Raw genomic sequence first — 23,360 nt, 5'->3', positions numbered from 1 at the left:
AAATCACTGTTCACTTTTCCTCTCAAGGAAAAATAAGCAGAGATTTCTACCGTAATTGCCAGCAATGTGCGCTGCGCGATACCCATGTATCACATCGCCAGCAATTGAGTCTCCCCCAATATGTTATGCCACTCCCCATATTGACCATGTCCCCAACATTATGCGGCCACACCCCTTCACCTGGGGGTGGGGAGGGCAAAAGTTCACTGTATACCGGCCCCAAATTTCTCTTGCCAGTCCTGTGCATACCATTATCTGATACTGGTGCGCCCTATGCTGCAAATAGAGAGTCAAGCTGCACGTAATACATTAATATCTCACGGGACACCATATAACAATGAGCTTTGCAAAATGTACTGTAATTATTATTAATATTATCTGGAACAGCAGGTGGGCTTGTGTGCTTTAAATGCCAGGGCTAATTTTTAGTCCCAGTCCGGCCCTGAATGTATTACATAAATGATAACTAGAACCTGATTGGCTTCTATAGGCAACATCTTCACTTTTTCAAACCCGCAGCTCGATAAATTTACCCCACAGACGCAAATATCTCATTTTAAACTATTACAATGCTGCTTGTCTTTTTCAGCTGTCTTGCATACTATAGTGCCATAAGTATCCTTTCCCATCATCATACCAGCACAGGAGAGACAAAAGAGAAATACAGGAAGAAAGGAATGTTAACTTAAAAGTAAGAATTTCAGGAGCAAATAACTAACATGACTGTATGTACTGTGGTGTCTTATGTATTACAAACCATGGTGAGAAGTAATGTTATTCAATAAAATGAATCTATGTGAGATACTTTAAAAAAAGATATTTGAGACTATCTGGACAACAGCAGGGCTCAGACAACCATTTCTATATTTATTTTTACTATTTTTTCCCAGGCTGACCTCTTGCTGCACTAATACTTAGCAACTGAGATGCACTTTCTATGTCTTGAAGTTAGGCATTAGGTTGCAGGGACACAGAAACCAGGAAGTAGGGAGCAGAGATCAAAGTCAGAGGAAGAGCTTGTTTTTCCATCTAGATTGTTGTTGTTTCTCAGAAACAGTCTTTAAAGATAATACTTTCCAATTCCAACAGGCTTGAACCTGCACAGACTCCAATGAAAATGTATAGAGGCGCAGGGGATTTTTTGTGAAACATTGTTTTTTTTTTACAATATAGAATGCACCTCATTATTTATTTTTTATTTTAAAGAGTATGAGACTGGAGCAGGAAATTTTTTTTATTATTCATTTGTATATAGGGTGGGGGCCAATTATTATATAATAGGTTCTCATGGAGGCAACAATTAAAACTGTGCAGCAAGTACAATTAAACATTGTACTTTAGTAAAACTATGTTTAATATGATTTCTTAATCTTTGACTTTTTTGCCTATACTATCCGTACTCAAATTGTGATATTCTGTAAAACAAAATGACATTCACAAAGATTACTCTTTACTTGCAGCCGAGCTTCACGCTACAAGAACATATGGGTTTTTTTTACTGACTGAGCCAGTACTGCTAAGCATCACAAAATTCTAGGTACTAAGTTATCTGAAAAAAGGATCCCAAGTGTCAGTATTATGAATTGTAACAAAGTTTAAGTCAGGAGATTCACTTCATTTTGTGAAAAGACTGTGTAACTTAAATATCATCATCATCATTTATTTATATAGCGCCAGCAAATTCCGTAGCGCTTTACAATTGGGAACAAACATTGATAAGACAATACTGGGTAATACATACAGACAGAGAGGTAAGAGTCCATTTATTAGGGCATTAATAGATTTCAGCAATCATTTGGTATACAATTTTAGAACAATGTTAATACTGTTGTAAGCTAATCTGCAGAACAAAATGAACTGCTTAGTATGATGTCTCCCTATAAAGAACTTGTGGTCTTAAAGTTGATTCTCCACCTATAATTCTTTGAGTTGAATATTATGTTGGTGGAGGACATTATGAAAACTTGTGAGAATGAAAATGGAGGTGTTGTTGATAGCATCTAATCTGATGTCAACTATCATTTTCTAACTGCTCTAGATATAACATAATGTTGCTAGGTACATCACCACCTTTCCACCATCTTTCATAAATGCCTCACTTTAGCTAAGAAACAATTATGATAAACTGTACGCAATTTTCAGAGTTAGCAAATCTGATCTCATAGTCTGTTGTTTGGTTAATACCTTTAATAACACAACACTGATCCTTGTCCATATAGGACATGCCTAGCCAACCTGTGGCTCTCCGGATGTTGTGAAACTACATGCTCTGCCAGCAAATGGTTGGCTATCTACATGCTGGGGCTTGTAGTTTCACACCTGCTCATTTTCAGTTGGACGCAAGGCATAAAAAATTAGTTATCGCCGCATCCATATTTTGTTTTTTGTGTATCCATGACTTGTGCCTCCTTACATCTGGAGATGTGGAATGGTGGTGCGAAGGGTGTAAGCTAAGTGGACCTTTCCAGTGATTAAAAAAATAAATAAATAATTATTTTTAAAAAAACAGCATGACCCCTGCCAGCCCAAAGAAAGTGGTCCGAGCCCATGCGCTCATAGCCTGGGCTTGTTGCAGTAATTGCAGTGGGATGAACAGTGTGGAGTCCCCCTCAAACAGCACTCACACTCCGACCAATCAGAGTGAAGCTGCTTTGTTTTGGTTGTCCAGGAATGTGATTTGTGACCATAAGCAGTATGTGTCATCTACTTATTGTTTTCCCCTTATGGATTAAAAGTTGTAAGAAAAACAGAGGATCCCCTCCAGGTGAGTAATAAATAGTTAAAAGAGGGTTTGAGGACTGTTTATTTTACTATAATATTTTTTTTAGTGTCTGGGTTTTTTTGCAAATGTATTTTTTTCTATATGGCACAACAGAATGCCAGACTTTGCTGGCACTTGTAGCTCTATCAGGATCAGGATACACTTTGAATACATCTTCATGCAGATGCTTTTACTTGTTTATTTTGAATTGCACATATCGCAAAAAATACCAATAATGAATAATAAGATTTTCAGTGTTATAACACATTATATAATTGGTTAAGAGATATTTAGATTATAGTTTACTGTAATTGTATTCCCTTATCTACAAATTGAACATGTGCAAAATAATGAAAGATCCCCTGCACTGCCTCTCCATGGTGTAATAACATCTGACTATTGGGATGGAACTGGATATAATTGTCTATTGTCCAAGCTCTACTCCTTTGAGAGTTCTTAACTCATCACCTTGACTTTGTTGAGAGATGGAACAATAAAATGCTTTGAAGGTATAACTGCTAATGAAAGGGATTTAAGTCTAACTAGTAATATCCCATTCCTCCTGATCTCTGCACCCTTTGAGAAGATAAAGAGATTAGCTGTGTATGCAAATGTTCCTTTCACAAACAGAGCAATGTAAGACAAAGTACCCTGTTTGTTTAACAACATGCTACTAAGTACTAATTATAGTGGTGATCACTGGTGGCATGCTACATAATGTATTACCATAAAACCTCAGATGTATACTGTTACAAACAAACATCACATACATTTTAATATAAGTGAGTAAGCATATAACAATCCAAAAGGTGTTGACATTGACAACTTCCTTTCAGGGGGTTTTACCACAACTCTATTGGACTTATTTCATATAGGTATGTTCCTGTTCATCCTCCCTTGCACATGTACTGTGATACATTTTCTCTATTGTAGCAATGTAATAAAAACTGTTTAATGTTCTCTCATTCTAATGACTCATTTAAGCCATAAATGAAACTAAACTGAGTAGTATTTTAAGGGAAAGATGAAATTGAAATTTATTGAAAGGGGTGTTTTTAAAGAGGTTGGACTTTCATATGACATTTACAGTTTTGCATAGAGCACCTTTTCAGAATTTTGTGCTACTCTGCACACCAGGGGGTAAATGTATCAAGCTGAGAGTTTTTCGGCGGGTTTAAAAAAACAATCAGATTTTAGCTATCATTTATTTAGTACATTCTACAAAATGACAGCTAGAATCTGATCGGTTGCTATAGGTAACATCTCCACTTTTCAAACCCGCCGGAAAACTCTCAGCTTGATACATTTACCCCCAGGACACACTTCTAGTTTACAAAAAGTGTCTCAGAGTAAGCGTGCACCTTGATGTGCACAGTGCGCTGACTGCTATGCGTTTCAATGGGAAAACTGACAGATAGTCTGCTGTGTGAAGGAAATTAACTACCCCCAAAAGTACAATTTCCAGTTTTGATAAGCTTCATAATATTTTAGCTTTGTATCTGTGAAATGTGTAGAACTTATATATAAGCCATACATATCCACTCTCCTGGAATTTCTGGGAGACTCCTGAATTCTGGGTAGGTGTCCAGGAATCCCGGGAAAGCAGGCCATTCTCCCGCACACTGCCGACCTTAAAGAGGGCAGTATGGGGACCTCCATGATGGGAATAGCAGCAAAGCGCAACATATAGAACCCAGCCAACTTTGACAAAATGATCCAATTGTGTCATATCATCGCGTGGTCAAAATGACATGAATCACCACAACCCTGATCCAAATCACCTTATGAAATAGCATATTGAGCTGTAAGGGGAGGTAAATTTAATATGTGACAGATTAATTAAAGTTTGGAAGGGGGCGCATCCTCACCCAACTCTAAATTGCAGTGGTAAAATAAAGTTGCCCAGTATTTGTGTGCTACATACAAAGTGGTCAGTATTCTCCCTGTAAGTAAAATAAATGCATTTGAATTCCTTCCATCATAACATTGTTGTCTATGTGCAAATCTGCACCTTTTAGCTTGATTTGCTCACAACACTAAAGCAGGCCCTTTAGTGAAGGATATAAAGGGAACAGTGAAATGAGTGGAACAAATCGCCATGCTACACAGATAGTTAGCAATCAGGGCTGGCTTTTGGGAGGGTGCCACCGCATGGGACCACGTGCCTCTGTGGGGCTAGCACTTATTGGTTTTGACAGTCACATCTTCCCCCGAGGGAGCAAAAAAGGAAGAAAAAGAACAGAAAATTGCAGTTCTTTTAAGAGCCACAGCACTATTACATCAAGACGCAGGATGCTTAAAGGCTCTGACAGAGAGGCGAGATAATCGTATTTTGCTTTAATAATCAGCCATATGTGTTAGTACACATATGGATATAAATATTAATATTTGTTCTTATGCCAGTTTTAGAGTTAATGTTACAAACAATCAAAGAAAACCTACAGGTTAGACTGAACCCTCCTCTCCCAAGTGACAGAACCTGGAACCTGCAATCCCAAAGTAACTCAACTGCAGCCAGCACCATAAAATGCCCATCCTCTAGGGCTCTAAAATATAATGCTAAGTGCAGTATTGATAAGTCTGATTGGAATAGATTATAAACTGGCCATTCAGAGTTATGAAAACAATGCACTAAGCGTTGTATTCATTCAAAGTTCTCCAAGGTGTTGAGCCTTGGAGAATGCACAGTTATCAGAGACGGCAAGGATTAGTTACTCTGGAGAGGAGAGGGAGAGAGTGAATTGTTTGAGGGTGAGCGAGAACTGGGGATGAGGAAGACTATGGGGGGAGAGAGAGAAACACTATGGTTGAGACCGAAATAGTGGGGAAGAGAGAAGATAAAAGCATGGGGATAGGGAGAGATAACCATAGGGGAATGTAGGAGGGAGGAGAGAACCTGTTGTGCCTGTACTGCATGAAGGGAAGATGGAGGGGACAGGATCATGGTGATGATAATGAGAGGGACAATATTGTAATAATCATGATGTGGACAGGTTAATAGGAGGTTATTAGGATAGGAGGATGGTAAGATGGACAATAGGATTAGTAATAACCATCATCATTTATTTATATAGCGCCAGCAAATTCCATAGCGCTTTACAATTGGGAACAAACATTAATAAAACAGTACTGGGTAATACATACAGAGAGAGAGGTAAGAGAACACTGCTCGCAAGCTTACAATCTATGGGACAATGGGAGTTTGAAACACTAGGGCATGTGCTACATCATATTGCACAATGGACCAGCTAGAATGCAAAGGTAAAAGTATTGAGTGGGCTGTGTGTGTGGCAATGTTGGTCAAAGGGTTGTTGTCTTGTGTTAGTTATGTAGAGGGTGGTAATAAGGGAGATTAAGATGGTGGTTGAGGAATATCATAAACTTGTCTGAAGAGGTGGGTTTTCAGAGAATGTTTGAAAGTTTGGAGACTAGAGGAAAGTCTTACTGTGCGTGGGAGGGAATTCCACAAAGTGGGTGCAGCCCGAAAAAAGTCCTGTAACTGAGAATGGGAGGATGTGATGAGAGTGGAAGAGAGACGCAGATCTTGTGCAGAATGGAGGTGTCGAGTAGGGAGATATTTTGAGACAAGTGAGGAAATGTATGTCGGTGCAATTTTGTTGATGTCCTTATATGTTAGTAGAAGAATTTTATATTGGATTCGTTGAAATGCAGGCAGCCAATGTAGAGACTGACAGAGTGGCTCAGCAGAGGAAGAACGGTTTGCAAGGAAAATCAATCTAACCGCTGCGTGCATAATAAATTGTAGGGGTCCAAGTCTGACTTTGGGAAGTAAGAAGGGAATAGCAATAGTTGATGCGGAAGATAATGAGCGCATGAATTAAGGTTTTTGCGGTGTCTTGTGTAAGATATGTGCGTATTGGACACCAGCAATGGATATCGCGCAGGGTTCCTTATTTGCAAAGGCCGGCCCTCTTTGAGATTATGTTCTATTCATGTGAAAGATCTACTTAAATTAATATGTACGAGTGCACATGGGTACAGTGAAAGGTATTTTATATATAACTGCTTATCATAGAAAAAATATTGTTCAAAAGGAAACTGAATGAAATAATAATTAATAACAGGTCTATACACTAGTATACTTTTGGAAAACATGTAAAATAAAGTTTCTGTCCTTCTTAAGACATGTAGTAAGAACCAATAGAACTATCATGTGCTACAGCTGGGAACAAAATCTGCCATGTGATACTAGTGTTGTAACTGGCAGCAGAGACAGTCTACAGCTATTTCATGTGAAATTCTTGAGGAATCAAGCACACACCCAGCGTACTGTACCGTGCGAAACTACATGATGTAGAATTTTTTTAGATTCACTTCCTTACAGCTTTAAATTACATTGTATGTTATATACTTTAAGCTTCTTTCTGTATGCCTAGGTCCCTGTAACCTCTTGTAGAATCATTTATAGTGGGCCTATCCCCTTGTCCTATGATGTTATTATTTTCTCTTTACTGCAGTAAACAGTATGCTAAATACTGTGTAGAAAACAAAGAAAATTGGGTTACTGCGTTAGAAAGCATTTTATTGAGTACGCTGTGTTCTCCCCTGGGCAGGATACCTCCAGTCCACACAATAGTTGTGAGGAGGTACCTTTGGTGCAGAAGGCATTGGGATGTTAGAGGAGAGCACATGCTCCCAAGCCGGCTTTGTCTAAAGCTAAATCTGGGGTAATATGTGTATATATATATATATATATATATATATATATACATATATATATATATATATATATTTTGCACAGCAAAAAAAATAATATTATACTTGCCTACTCTCCTGAAATGTCCAGAAGACTCATGGATTGAAACGTTCAACATTCCTAGGGGAGCAGGAAAAGCACCTGCAATGTGGCAGAGATGTGCTGGGATCACGTAAATTCGCTAAATGTGCCTTTAAGCCCCAGACACCTCAGTGAGCACCCTATGTAGGGACAAGATGATTTATTTACTATCCCTATATGCTTTGCCATGCCCACCGGAAGTCTCTCCAATGGGGCAAGGACTGATGTGAGTGAGTTCTGTAAAGCACTGCGGAATTAGTGGTGCTATATAAATAGCTGCTGATGATGATGATTATGAAAACAGAATAAATTTAGATGCATCATTTTCCTAATTATAAGAAAAATAGCAAAGGACAGATTTATGGTTAAGTGTAATTCTCCTATGTATGACTGTTGTTCATGTGGACAATGCTTTTTCCATATTTTTTTTATTAAAATGTATTTTGACCAATATATGTGTGAAGTACAAAATTATGGATACTAGTTTTCAATTCTATAAGATGTCTACCTTCAGAAAATCTATGGTTTGGTTAAGCTGAGGTGAAATTTGAAATATACAATATACGTTTTATTGGTGCACAGCAAAATGTGAAAACTTGGTCACCTGATGTGAAAAAAGTCAGCTGACCGCTGGCACCAGAGGGTTTATCCAGCATACTGTAAAGGCTGCTGTATCAACACATCAGGGCAAGAAGCTAGAATGAAACTTACACTATATGTGCCCACTTGCCAAGTATTATTTTTATTTTAGTACTGTGGTTCTCTCATATTTTGAAAAAGAGAAAGACATTTAAAAAATATTTCTGAAACGGTAATATAAAACTAATTTTTGTACAATTCACTGTAATTATGCCATACACCATTTTAGTATATGCTTCAGAGAGCCCACAACACAGAAGAAGAAGACTAGATAACACAAAAGCGAACCAATTTTAGAAAGTCACAATACTGATTGGTCATTGCTCTCATTTGTACTTGAAATACACTAATTAATGCCATGTAAACAGCACATGTGCTAAAACAAGCTCAAGCGATTAATCTACAAAATGTCTCAGTTGAACTCACTACTCTCAGACATAATTATTTATTATAAATATTTATTTTTGGGGAATACCTTGTTGCTGCTCATGAAACAATACATTCCCTAGGAAACATAATAGTTTACGAAGGCCCAGTGCCCAAATGGGAACCTTGGATAATCTCAAAGGGCTTTTAAGTCTATTAAACTAAATTGCATTATGTTAAATTCAATAAAAAGCAGTTTCCGTCTGGATATTTTACATGCTATAGCAATGATGAGTATTTAATATGTAAAAAAATGAAAAGTGATGCTCTAAACAGCAACCAGAGACAAAAATGCAACTATATAGGGGCATATTTAACAAATCACGGTAGTGCACTATTGTGCACTTACCGTGGAATTAAAGTCCCGATGTGCCCTCCGCAAATTTATTAAAGGTGCATCGCAGCAGATATCATGGATATCTGCTGCTTTGCACTCCTGATCGTTTTTGCGAGCAGTCACCATTCAACAGAATGGTGACTGCTCTGGCCGCAATCTAACAAGTCCCGAAAAAAATTTTTGTTCGGGAACTTGTCTTGATAATGTACGCCAGCTGAAGCTGGCGTACATCATCCGAATTGAAGACATCCACTGCTGTCAGCTCTGCTACGAAGAGCAGAGCTGGACAGCGCATGTGTGGAGGGATCACATGATCCCTCCCTGTCACTCAGCGCGCTCTCTCTGCAGCGATAGTTGCAGAGACAGAGTGGGGACTTTGTGCGCATGTGCACTGCACGTGCGCAATTGAAGGAAGAAGAGGAACGAAGAGGAGATCCCGAGACAGCGCGTCCGAAGAGGGAGGTAAGTGTGATTTTTTCTATCACAGAAACAGCAGTTTTCCGGAACTGCTGTTTCTGTGTTACCTTTTTAATAAATGTGAGAAATAGTTCAATCCTTATCCTTGCGATAAGGATTGATAACTATTTCTCACTTTTGCAGATTAATGATAAATGTGCCCTATAGTCTCTTCCTGCATGAGAAAATACTGCCCTGCTTTTCAGCTTGTACAGTTGAATGAATATGATATCTGGGACACATTTCCAAGTGTTTATTTTAAAATATTGTGTACAGGAAATTATATGAACAACTTTCTCTAGTCATCTTATGTGATACTTTACCCAATAAAAACAAAAAATATGGTGATATATCCTATGTATTAACTTTAGCTTTTGATGGGTGGTTAAATAGTTACACAAATATGCCACAGATCTTACCAAACTGGACCCCAACCGGGGCAGAAAATTTATTTACACCAAAACACATGAATATTGCAGCTTTACTTACAGATTGCAAAAACATTCTAAGAATATTTTTTATTTTCCTTAGAAACTTTCGCCATAGCCCTTGAATGAGTGAATATTGGAAGTACAAGGATCTGAAAGTTTATGTACTGTCCAGGAAAGTCCCGTGTACCTTCTCCCCTCTTTAAACCATCTGCTTGTGACTATGTGATAATGCATTGGCACACACAGTAAACTGTTATCTGTCTTTTCTGTGTGTATATATTTGGACGTTGTAAACAAGCTACCGTTTTTGTATTAGTACACTTACAGTACAGTTACAGTAGAGCACAGTCCCGATTTCCCCACATTACCATGTCTGTGTGTATGTCTAGCACACACACACACACCATTTCATGTATATGCACTGACTCTCCATGTTTGCAACTATTATTCCTCACTGATCTCGGACTTGTCAGAAGCGAAACTTGCAACTTACCAATTAGAGACCTGCTTTCATCCTCCAGTCGGGCAGTAAGAGACAGACCGGGATCCGGGCTCTTTATCCTGCAGGCTCCCCAGTGTAAATCCTAAAGCGCGATCAAATAGTATGGAAATCTATAAAGATGAATAATATAATAGTATTTCTTCCGAATTCCTGACACTGCCAACTTTCAGCAATCCACAAAAGTCTAGCGAAAAGGGACACCCTCCACATCCACCTATCAGCGGAGGCAGCCTGGACTTTTCTCCTTCCCCTCCACACTCCGGGCGGGGCTACAATCCTTAAATGTCACATTGTTGCAGCGGCCTAACCAGTTGAGCATGTATCCTGTGTCCTGCCAGTCATAGGTGTAACAAGTAGCGGGGGAGGAAAAGAACAGAGATCCCCACCAATGTTCCCGAGAACATATAACATCACCTCTAACTTCCAGACTCCAGAACATTATCTATTTGCTTAGAGTCATGGGGAAGTCAGACTCCATTGCCTGACGCAGATTGCCCGGGGATATTCTCACAGCCTTGGTCCTGGTTACGTTAGGGAGAAAGGATAAACTATCTTTAAGCGTATTTATTTACCTCCTACTAACCGGACTTCCACACTGATCGATCACAGCTGGTCAGACGTTCTCACTTAACTAAGTATTGTTTTAGGACAGGAGCTGGCTGTCAAATTTTAGTCTTGACTCAACAACCTATTATCATTTTAAAGGAAGAACAATTTAATGCAGGTAGCCCAGTGACCCAGTCCAAGCCAGGTAGCCCTGTGGACAGATGTCGTCGTCCCCCACCAACCCAGCCAGCCTCTGTTCATGGATGCAAAAATTCAGGGTACAGTGCTGTAAAGTGTGAAGGCATCAGCCTTTTCTAAATGTGTCCCTGCTTTATTTATCAGAGATAGAATTCTGTGCAAATGAAATGTATTTTAGAAAATAAATACTTCAGGACCATCAGTAAACTCCTTACCTGTAAGTGAGAGCTCCAGTGATTCCTGTACCTGGGCACAGCATGGGTTAATTTTCACACAGCCAGGAGGGAGGTGGGATGGCAGGAAAGTACTGTAGATGCTTATCTGTGCTAAATATGGGACTGGAAACAATAACTTTCCAATGGTAGGTCAACCTCCTCCACAGAGTATTAATACAGTATACAGACAGGAGATGCTACTCATGAATGTACGTAGTGGAGTGCATCGAATTATTCAGTCGTTTTAAACTTTACATCTTGCCAAAGGCATTTTCCAAGGTCAAAGACAAGTTAAGATGTATGAGCCTGTCATCACAGCTTAATGTTTTTTTCTTTCATTGATTCAGATGTCATTCCATCGTATCCCCCATTTTCAAACATAAAGTAAGTTCTTGCCAGTGAAAGGAGCAAAGGTTCCTATGGATAGTGCAAGTAAAATAGTTGCTTTAATCATTTAGATAAAGTTTAATAGAAAACTGTTTAAAACCAAATGTTAATGATAAACTTTAAAAGTGCAAATCAGACTCAACTGATTTGGAAAGGCTCATTAGAATCAAATATTGTTTTATTATGCATTTAAAATTTTGTAATCAAGATAGATGTAGCTGGAAACTGATACGGATGCACTTATTCTTTTTGTGTGTTGTCTCTCCCTCCTCCCACTATAGTCATGGTTGCACCCATATTGCTAGATGGGTTCAGTCATTCAGAGAGTGATGTCTATCGTCCTGACTCACTGTGAGAGAATTCTTCCAGGAATGATTCATCTGCTGCTACATGTAGCAGGACAGAAGCACTTTCTGTGTGGCCACATTCCCAATAACAAATATACAACTTTAAGCTATGAAGGCCTTAATATAGTAACACCATATTTGCCAACTTATGGCAGTCGGCGTCCGGGAGCTGCCAATGGGGAAGTGGGTGTGCGGAGGCCTGGGCTCAGAAAATTCCTTCATTCGGGGCCAAATGCAGCGATTCTTAGGGAATCGCAGCATTTTGGATTTATTTTTGCCGACTTCACTAGGAAGTGGGCAGATGTAGGAGGCTGCCATACTCTCCTGTTGGTCCAGGAGACCCACCCGAATCCGGGAGTCTCCTGGACATTCTGGAAGAGTTAGCAAGTATGAGTAACACTTCATAGAATTGTAAACATTATGGTGCCGCAGAAAATATTAAACTATGTAAATAAATAGTGCCTAGCAAAAATCGCAAAGTAGGGTCCAGATAGATGCACTTGTGCAAAACCAAAGTGATTTGTTTGGTGCAATCTGTGCGTGTTGAATATCAACTCATTTTTAGAGTTGGCCAAAACGAGACAAATTGGGATTCACCAATTCAAACCAGACAATAGGAGAAAATGATTCTCAGTATCAATTACAATTTATTAAACTGTGGTAACATTAGCCATATATTATGAAGTACCACCGCTGTTTACCAGGTGACATCCCCCCTCCTCCACAAAGGATTTTTACTCTTCACCAGCAACCTAATGCTGCTGACGAATAAAGGAAATGACATGTTCAAGCACAGCTAATGTCTTCGCATGCGAATGGGAATCTGACCCAGTTCGGGATCAAGCCAGGGCCGGATTAACCAGAGGTCTAACTGAGCTACAGCCGCATTATTGGGGGCGCCCCCGGCCTGATCAATGATACTGAGCCTGTCACTGCAGTCCTCCTACTCTGGCACTCAGTAATCTCCTTACTGAGGAGATCTCGTGAGAGTGTCACTAGATCTCAGTAAGGAGCTTACAGCGCACCGCAGAAGGAGGGCTGCAGTGACAGGAGAAGGTAAGCGCTTGGGGGGTCTCACGGGGGGCGGCAGGCGGCTAACGAGGGGGCAGGCTGCTGATAATGGGGGCCTCACGTGGGAATGGGGGCCCCCTTAGCCCAATAGCCTCCATTCCGTTAATCCGGCCCCGGATCAAGCAAAGTCTTTCCAGCTACACTGTACCTCATAGACCAGGTAAACTAACACCATCCTGATTTAGTTTGCAATGAGAAGCAAATCCTTTCGCAGCTTGACATATTGCTCACATCAAAGTCTCCATAGAGTTTTATGGAGACTGTGGTTACCAACAAAAATCACAGATTTCTCCTGCATTAATCCCTTGATAAATTAAGTGAAGAACTGAGATTTTGTACGTGTTTTTAGGCTATCACAGTTTGACCCCTTAGTGTTTCATCTATTCTCAGCTTTTGGTATGTTTCTCAAACAGAGCTTCGGACAGAAACCCTGCTCAACTAGAGGATTAGCGTTAAGGAAGACATTGTTACTAAGTGGGGCTGAAAGGTTTGTAAATAAAAAAATATTATTATATTTGTGTTCATTGATAGCAGTTTGAATCTGTACAATTTGGTTAAATTACTTATACCTGATCTGATTACAGTTGTCCAATTTAATTGAACTACAACTTGTGTGGCCAGATTTAGAATCAACATACTGACCATACAGTTATTCTGGCAAATGTCAGATAGGCCAATGATCTCATAGGCTGGCCAAGCACAGAATGTATATATGATCATAGCTGCTCTCCCAGTTTTTAGTTAACTCTGACCACAGTATTCCAAAGAGATATACTGTTCACTGGGTCCCGTGTGAGCGCAGCGAGCGCATGCTATAGCAGCGGTATGTATGTATCTTTTGGTATTGGCTGTACTGTACTGTATTATATAATAATAATGTATTGAACTTTTAACTATTTACATCTGCTAAAATAAATCACTTTGTGCTTCGGAAACACAATCGCTTGGGCAATGCTTATTTGAAAACGATAGAATTACTTTAATAATTTGGGGGCTCTGAGTTTGGAGGTTACGTTATCGGCAGGTATGCAACGCTTACGGTTTTCGGTTTCTCAACAAAGGGTGGATTGACGGACGCCTCTCATACGGGAAACAATGTGTTCACTTTGTGTTGCGAAACCGAATGTCCGTTGTTGCATAGTCTGAAGGTACGCTAATTTAAATCTAGGGACAAGAAAGAAAAATGTTTCTTTTTATTGTCGTTTTTGCGTTTTAAAGGGTATTGCATTGCATAGGGTATGTGTACTTCCTGCATTGAGTATGTGTACTTCCGGTATTGTTTCCACGTGTGTAAACAGTCATGATCATAGTCTGTTATCTATGCATAGTGTAATCACTTGGTAAAATCTCTGAAAAGATAGTGCCATTGTTTGGGAAATTTAATTTCTGTACAGAAAACAAAATGTTGTATGTGTATGTAAATGTTCTACATAAAGACAAAAGTATACTGGTAATGGAATATAGGTTTTGTTTTGCACGTGCGCCTAATACTAATCACGACGTTTACTGATAAATAGTAAGTCTGCATCCTGTCCGCACAACAGCAGTTCTCAATGGGAAGCCGGACAGAGATGGTATAGTTATCTTTGAGCGGTGCAATTCGACCACATGGTAAGGCCGTGATTGAGTATTGGGAGGGCAGCGTGGAACTGTTGAAAATTGATAGCGCTTTGTTTCAGGTGTGTCTGACGGGGCACGGTAAAAAGAGGGCCTGACAACAAAGGTTCTGTTCTCGGTGTGAACAGGATATAAAGAAACCTTTGTGTGAAGTGGTGTTCTGTTCTAACAAAGAGCAGGTGATAAAGAGACACCACAGAGTATAAATGGCAGGTATACTCGAAGCGAAAATAACAGGTTTTCGCGGCATTCCCAATAGTAATCGCAAAGTTTACTGATAGTATCCGTAAGCGGTGCGATCGGACCGCATGGTTGATTTAGTGCAGCCGTGATTGCGACTTGGGAGATGTGGGAGGAAATACGCTGCAACCACTGATATTCTTGATTGATATTGGTTGCTAACAGTGGTAGAGTACTCAAACTAGGAAAGGCATTGATATTTTAAGGGGACGTACCTGTTGAAATCATCCAGGGCTAAGGAGTCATGGCCAGTTGTGTGCTGCCTAATGAATGGCCGGTTGGTTCGGCGAAGTATGTTATGTATAATAAATACAGTGTGTATGCAAGGGCATACGGCGACAAATGGGTCAAGATGACCCGGGAGTGTGTGAAACCTTTCCCAAACAAAGGTAGTCTTGACTCAGAGGTGTTAAATAATGTTAGAGATAAAGTGCGGTTGATTAAATCAACAAAAACAAGAATTGAACATGATGACTGTTTAAAATTGTGGCAACAAGAAGGGTACACGTGGCAAGGGAGCGCGTGCTCAGCGGAAGTAGGCGTGGCGCAAATTGTGCGCACAACGGAAGTGAGCATTGCAAAAGCGTGGAGAACTGAGCACATGCGTGCCCTCGCAGCCAAATGCGATTGAGGTGATAGGTACAGCCAATACCAAAAATGTTAAAAATGTAATGAGTAAGTTGTATGATGTCTTAAGTAATGTTTTAGAAGAAGAAGATGTACCCACAGTCATTTCAGCCATTGCCCATGCCAGTAACATACACGGACAAGGAAAGGGAACGATTCCACCAGCAGGGGCAGCGGCTGAAATTGGTGAGAATAATGTAAAGGTTTTCAAAGGGGGAGACATTCATTGTACTGCAACAGCGATTCCAGCAACTAGTTCAGAACATAGTGATTTGGTAGGCTTACATCCTGTCTGCACAACAGCAGTTCCCAATGGGAAAGCGGACAGAGATGGTGTAATTCCCATGAAACATGTAGCAATGTATTTTCCATGGACTAAGACGGAACTCTTTACAATTATGTCTGATTTCCCTGATCCTAGAAAAGATTTGGGCAAGTGTCAGAAATTTATTAGACATTTAGGTAATGCACATGAGCCTACTAATAAAGATTGGCGAGTGGTGTCTAGAGCTTGTCTTCCTCTTGATACTGATACAAAAGTTCATTAAGGATTGTAAGTTGGAGAAGGATAAATCCTTAACCGAGGATGACAATCAGTATAATATTGGACGTATAATCACACAGTTGGCCATATATTTCCCAGTGACAGTGGAATGGGGAAAAATATTCACAATCAAACAAAAAGGTAATGAGATTACAACTGATTATTTTTCTAGGGCTCTAGCGGCCATGATTAAGTACACAGGGATATCAGATATAAGGGAAAATCCACAGCATAGGGAGGTAGCTGTTGCAGTACTAATAAACGGCCTCCGGGAGGATCTAAGGACCTGGATACAAACCTCTTTTCCTAATTGGTCTCACGGTAAATGAAATTCTAGAGAATGCTGTAGAACATGATAAAAATATATGTAAAAAGGAAAAAGCGCAGAGTGATAGGTTAATGATGTTGGGTATCCAGGCATTAGAAAAATTACATTCACCTTCTCAGAATTATAAAAACCACTATAAAGGACAAAAGAAACAGAAATCTTTGAAGTGTTTAACTGTCTTAAGAAGGGACATTTGAGGAAAGATTGCAAAGAAAATATTAGAGCAAAAGCTAGGAAATTAGGACCAGGCAAGGCAAATAATAATCTGTGGTAAGTATTAATGTGCAAGATTAGAAAAAAACTGATTTAAAAAGTAATCTTTGTTGATTTTGCTTGTTTGTTTATGTTGTCACATGCTTGCTTTCCTAATCGCTGGCCGATGGTAAAGAATGAAAATGTTTGTTTCATTTGTTGTTTAAAGATAACTCTCTTGTTTTTTCTTCTCACAGATAAGGGTACACAAAAGAAATATAGACTTAGGGGCATATTCAATTGTTAGCGTTAACGCTAACAAACGAGCGCTCTTAAAATCTTGGCGTTAATACGGTAATTAATCGCGGAATTTCAGCTCGCTGCTCCCTGAGCTGCGAGCTGAAACTCCTGCGAGTAAACTACCGTATTAAATCTTTTCGCGCGCAATATTACCGTATAAACGTTTTTCAGAGTTAACGCTCACAATTGAATACGCCCCTTAGTGTTTAAAGGGGTGGGATAGAGAAATAGAAGAATTACTCTTGAAAGACGAATTAACAATGGATCATTGGAGCATTCTTTGTTTTAGGCTGCAGTGACTCATGATGATTTGTTTGGCTGAGAATCAATATCCAAAAATGAAGTATGTACATACTTTGCTCCAAAATATCGTTTTATGTATCTCAGATGAGTCATCAAGAGTTAATTTTTACATTTCTCTGTCATAAGTCAGGAAGTCCGTTGAAAAGGTATGTAGTTAATGGGATACAGAGTTCTTAATGAACAAATGACGGACGACACTGGATTGCACGGTTGATTTAAGACCCCGTAGTCAAGTATGGGGAGGGGTCATAGTTTAGCAAATAGCTAAGGGGATTAGTGAAATGAATACAGCCACTTTCCCATAGAGTCCAATCCAGCTGTCATTTTTGCTGTAAAATCTCCCTTTCTGCATGTATGTTTGTTTTCAAACCCTTGTATTCAAAGCTTTGTATTCCTATTATTCATTGCTTTCTTATTTCTCATTCTTTACATCTATGCTAGTATCTCTCTATCTTTATCTTTCTCTCTCTCTCTCTCTCTCTCTGCTCTTGTATAGATACAAAAAAAACATATTTTTTTTACATAAGACAAACTTAGGGATATACACAGTAGATTGACATGAGTTACAGAAACAGTCAGGGGTTTGGTGTTATGTGTATAGAAGCTGCTAATATTAAGCAAAAAGTTTTGTTGTGGAAATACGATTCACGTTTTATAGACTGCATATCTGTTTTTGTTTTCTTTTTTTTTGTTTCATGCCTCCTGTACAAAAATGTGACTTTATATGTATGCACAAAGGGTGGTTAGGAGATTGGTGGAGGATAGACATACAGATATGTATCTCTGTGTAGAACATTGGAGTAGGATTTTTGCCACAAGATACGACATAATGTGAAACCCTAGAAAATGTAGAAATGTAGAATTTTCGTGTTTTATATTTTTTCACTGTTAGACAGACATGTACTGGGTACTGTTATATTTGAAGAAAGTGTTATAGAAATAGATCCCTTTGTCTTTCTCACTTAGTCAAGTAGCTGAATGTGAGGTACTGAGAATGGCATGTGAGTTGGCAGAGAGAAAATCGATTAATATACATTGGTCTTCAGCATTTTTCTAGTCTAGGGGGCGATGTTGAGGTGACTGAGAAATCCTTTATAGCAATACCAGCACATGAGTAGGACACTACATAGAGGACTTTACACAGAAACCAGTTACCAACTGAAGTAGCTGCTAGTAAAGTCCACACTTACACACACGGCCATACATGGCTGTCACACCAGGTTGAACATAGCTGTCAAATAGACAGCAGGGTTTAATGTGATAGCTAACAAATCTATGTTTTGTTTTGTTTTTCGTTGTATTGTTTTAGTTTTAAAATGTGAACACACACACACATGCACGCATACACATATTGGTTAATATATGAAGATTTGTGTTACCTGAAGAATTAACTGTCTGGAAGGTGAAGAGATGTGGTAAGGAGTCTGGCGGACCCTGGAGAGATGGACAAGGTAGACCAGTAGCTCCCAGAGTGTATCTTCCAGACCCAGCGGAGGCAGCACATGGTCTAGCTCAGCTGGCTACAGAAGGTATGTGCAAGCTGGTAAGAGTATATTGGGGTGCACCAGACGTTTCTTCTCAAGCTAGTAGGACGGCAACGTCTTATCTTGATTAAGAGAATGTCAGGAAAATGATACCAATAGAGCAATCCCATATCCCTCCTGCAGATGGGGTTTTCTCCAGGTAAAAAAATCCACGTCATCCAATTACCACCATGCAGGATCCTCAAGTATACACTGGTGTACCAATGAAATATGTCTGGGTAAAGGTGTATTGAAAATGTGTCTAATGTATTACTGTGTCATTCTCAAAGCTTTTGTTATTCAGTGTGATAGCCCTAGAGTTATAATAGGTGATAGGGGTATTCATGTCATTGATAATAAATGTATAACGTATGAGTAGTGGTAACAAATTACATACTTTTGATTAACCACAAACCAGTGTGAACATAAAATAATGGTACTAGGTAGAACGAATTGAATAGAATGAGAGTTGGAACTTGCTTGAAGTGGCTGATAGCTTTATCCACTAGTCCTCCACACTATCAATACCACTCCTGAGCTGCCTCTTAACCTGTTGACTTTTGAAATGTTCTTGACCCCTCTTGGGATGAATTTGTAAATGAGAGACTAGTTTAGACCTTGAGAGGGAAGGTAAATAGTGAGACAGCAACCGAGAACAACCAAAACACTGTTTCCTGAAAAGTCACACTAACTGTCAGGATGTTGGATCGGGAGAGTAAGTTGTGGAACAGTAATTTCTTAGGCTGAGGTTATTTGACAGACAGGTACCAGGTGTAGGCTACCAGTATCATGGCTTCAATGGTAGCAGAGACACACTGGTGCCCATTCCACCCACTGCAGAGGAGCCAACACTCAGAAAAAAGTCCAAGGGCACTCATGAATTTGTTCTGGAAGGCCTCGAATGCAATTAATAGCACCTGAGCCAAAGCCTAAGACAGTTGTAGTTTTTCCTGTTTTGTGTTTCTCTCATTTCATTCTCTTCTCAGGACGGTCAATTCTTTTAATTATTAGCAGATGACAGAGGCTGGTTCAGGTAATGATATTGAGTAATTGGGGATGAAGGAGAAGTTAGTAGCATAATCGGTCCAGCCAATTATTCTATTCAATTCAGTGGTAAAGGAAAATTTGGAAACCTTGGAGCTTGGTGAAAGTGCGAGGGGCTATTGTCTGAGTAGCATTACGTCCGTAAGTACGTTGACCCCATAGTTAAAAAAAAAAAAGAGGTACACCCAGCGATGCCAGTCCAGTAATATTCAGACTTGAGGAGGCATCCTTGAGAATGTTTATCATTCTTGGGTGGGTAAGGTTTTAGACCAAACATAGTGCTGGGCGTGCTCTCACATGCCTCAGTGATTATATCAAATAGGATTAGTTCTCTTTCCACTAAATATTCTTGAGATACCCGAATTATGGGTGGGAGGTCACTAGTGGAAAAGTACGACACCTAGGTCCCTTAGTCTGGAGTCTCCCAATATTTTGCAAGCCGGTCACTATTTCACGCACAAAGAAACCTGAGTATAGGGAGACTGGGAAGAACAAACAGACAATAGCCCGCCCACAAGTGTTGATGAAAAGAACTGATGACATTATTAGAAGTGTGTATATTAACGCAAGCTGAAGGAGATTGTATACGACATTATTGATAGACATAGGATGATGTTATTGATGAACATGAAGTGTTAAATGTATTCTGAGCTTAAAGACATGCGCTGGACAGAGGAACCTGTTAAACTTGAATAACTGTAGTAGAGTATTCTGTATAACTGATACATGTTCTATTGTACTCTGTACCTTTCCAAATAATGTATTATGTGTTTTATTGCACCCTTGAAGGGCATACCAAAGGTTATCTCCAAACTCCAGTAATGTACGGTATATAGTAAAAGAAGAAGTCGTTTTGAGGATTAAGACTCTTTCTTATGATAACTTGTTTAGATCTACAAACAGCGTGGTCATACCCCAAGGGGGACTTGCATTACATAGCAATGAAACGTACTGAGATCCTGCTTATAACATCTTTAAGGTGATAGTTTATTTTACTATCAAAGGGTGGAACTGTCGAAGTCTTATAATTGGATGAACGAAAGTATATTGCTTAATATTGTTTTATTGGCCGATTGCACTCAGTATGCCACGCTACATGTGGCATACGGCTATCGCATGGTAAAATACGCACGTACACACGCATTACAACATTGTTATTTATATAATTCATATTCATATTGGTTTCGTTACACAGTAATTTATGAGCAGATAGTATTTAGTTTATTATTAATTTATATATTATGATTATATGTACACTTCAGTGTTATTTAAGGTTCAGGTTATAGGAAATGTGTCATGTCTGATATCATTCTAATCGCCTATTCATCAGCAGCTGTACGGTTCCATCGCCGAAGAGATCGCATATTGCATACTCTAGTTATTGATGTTAGGCAATATCTTGTCAGATTGATATCAGACTGTAAAATGCTAATGGACTTGTTGTAACTGGTTTCTGGGTGTGAGATTCATCTGTAATGTTGACCTCAGCCTTTGAGGGGGTTGTTTGAACTAGCCTATGGCCTGTTTACCCTGAACCCACCGGAAGTCTGGACCTATAGAAGCAAGCCACGTCATCTGCATTGTTCTCTCTGTAACACAGAATGTATATATGATCGTAGCTGCTCTCCCAGTTTTTAGTCTACTCTGACCACAGTATTCCAGAGAGATATACTGTTCACTGGGTTCTGTGTGAGCGCAGCGAGCGCATGCGATAGCAGCGGTATGTATGTATCTTTTGGTATTGGCTGTACTGTACTGTATTATATAATAATAATAATGTATTGAACTGTTAACTATTTACATCTGCTAAAATAAATCACTTTGTGCTTCGGAAACACAATACAATCGCTTGGGTAATGCTTATTTGAAAACGATAGAATTACTTTAAAACCTTGTACAAGTATAAAGCATATGTTCAGCTTGTACAAGTATAAAGCTTGTTTAGGTGCCTCAATTGAAGAAAGTCTGCGTTGGAAGGTGTCAGTGTTTTCAGTCAGTCGGCGATGAGGTCTTCGGGTTCATCCTGCCGAAGTAAGCCCTGTTGACTTTTACAGCGTCGAAAAATGGTACCCAACCTGGCTTGAGTGATTCCACCTATGCTTGTGCAATACTTACATGAACACGCCCTTACTGTACTTGAGCTGCGCTTGCTTGCCCCTTCCCTCCCCCCGTACTGCCTCTCCAAAGCATATGTAGTAGAAACTAGAAGATATGCTTTATGAACTAATGCGTGCGCATTTTTGGTGTGCATACGCAGGATGGAAATGCATATTTTATGCAAAAAAAATGGACTTGTGTCCAATTTTACATGGAGCCTTTGCAACATGTTGAAGGAAGCCAGTAGACACATTTCAACAGGAGAACAGCAAGCAAGTCATGGAAAAACAATCACACTAAAATGTAGCAAAATAATTATCATATTTGTATGTAGCTATTAAAACACATCATATCTATGTCTCTGTATAATGGCCTGAAATTGTTAGAGAGTTTACTGTTTACAACTTCCTTAGTAGCAACCAAGTGGATAAGAATGTAAATAAAATGCTGCAAGACTATCTCAGAAAAAGAAACCTACTTTTACTGCATCAAGTTTAGCTTAAGCAATGCTCATAGAGTAGAATTTGTACATAAGGCTGACTGCAGGATCATTTTCTCTGACTGCACCCTTTTGTCTGATGTCTTTGTGTATTATACCAAGTTATTTTATCTTTATTGCTTTTCTGATAACAAATAGGGTGGATAGGCTTAAATGCTATTTTCATGCTATTTGTTGCATGTGACTTTATTTCCAGTAGACTAGCAGCCATTAAAAAAAAAAAAAAAATATTTTTAATAAATATATTGTGTTATGTTTACTTTTAAATTAAATGTTGCAGCCGCAAGTTACAGAAAACTTATATTTATTTTTTTGAGATTTTACTGCAACTGTACTGCATCAAGTTACTTATGTCATCAGAATTTTCTTTCTTTCTTGCTTTTGCCAGTGAATCATGTTTAGTTGTCTAGAGATCTTGCTTACAGACATTTTAGTCTTGAGAGATCATTATTCCATCAAGACTTCCTGTCTTTTGAACATTTTTTAACATCTTGTAGTAGTTTTAGACATCCTTAAATTGTACCACATGTTGGGCTGTGCTTTGTTACAGGGACTGTTGTAGCAAATTTAATTCAGATTGAAGTTGAAAACTGTTTTCAAACACTTCCTTATCTGGTACTGGCATAATGCCTGTTTCCTGCTTGACTTTTTGTAAAACCACAATTTAAGTGATGTACTGATAATTTTTATTTTTAATTTTCTTATTTTGTATTAAAAATATTGTTTAGATAATTTAGATCAGTGGTAGGCAACCTTTGAGATTTGGGGGGCAAAGCATGCAGGCCCTGATTCCTATAAGGGGCCGCACATTACATTTTCTTTGTAACTTTAAATTTTAGATTGCGTTCATATTGCCTCTGTGGTTCAATATACCTCCAATGCAGTTATTATGAGCTTCCAACATGGAGGTGAATGATAAAATATCTTTGCAA

General features: G+C 39.1%; 1 protein-coding gene across 1 annotated transcript in view; it reads right to left on the bottom strand.

Moving 5' to 3' along the window:
* The window catches only part of RHBDF1 (rhomboid 5 homolog 1), a 98,725-nt gene extending 88,130 nt beyond the window's left edge, over positions 1-10,595 (bottom strand). Inside the window, exon 1 of the mRNA XM_075179880.1 lies at positions 10,342-10,595. The gene's annotated coding sequence lies outside the window, so the exon portion shown is untranslated. The remainder of the gene's footprint in view (positions 1-10,341) is intronic.
* Between the last annotated feature and the right edge of the window lie 12,765 nt (positions 10,596-23,360).

The sequence above is a fragment of the Mixophyes fleayi genome, chromosome 7 (assembly GCF_038048845.1).
Source record: "Mixophyes fleayi isolate aMixFle1 chromosome 7, aMixFle1.hap1, whole genome shotgun sequence".
Classification (NCBI taxonomy): Eukaryota; Metazoa; Chordata; class Amphibia; order Anura; family Limnodynastidae; genus Mixophyes; species Mixophyes fleayi.
The sequence above is the reverse complement of the archived record's forward strand: the minus strand, read 5'-3'. Positions and strand labels throughout refer to the sequence as shown.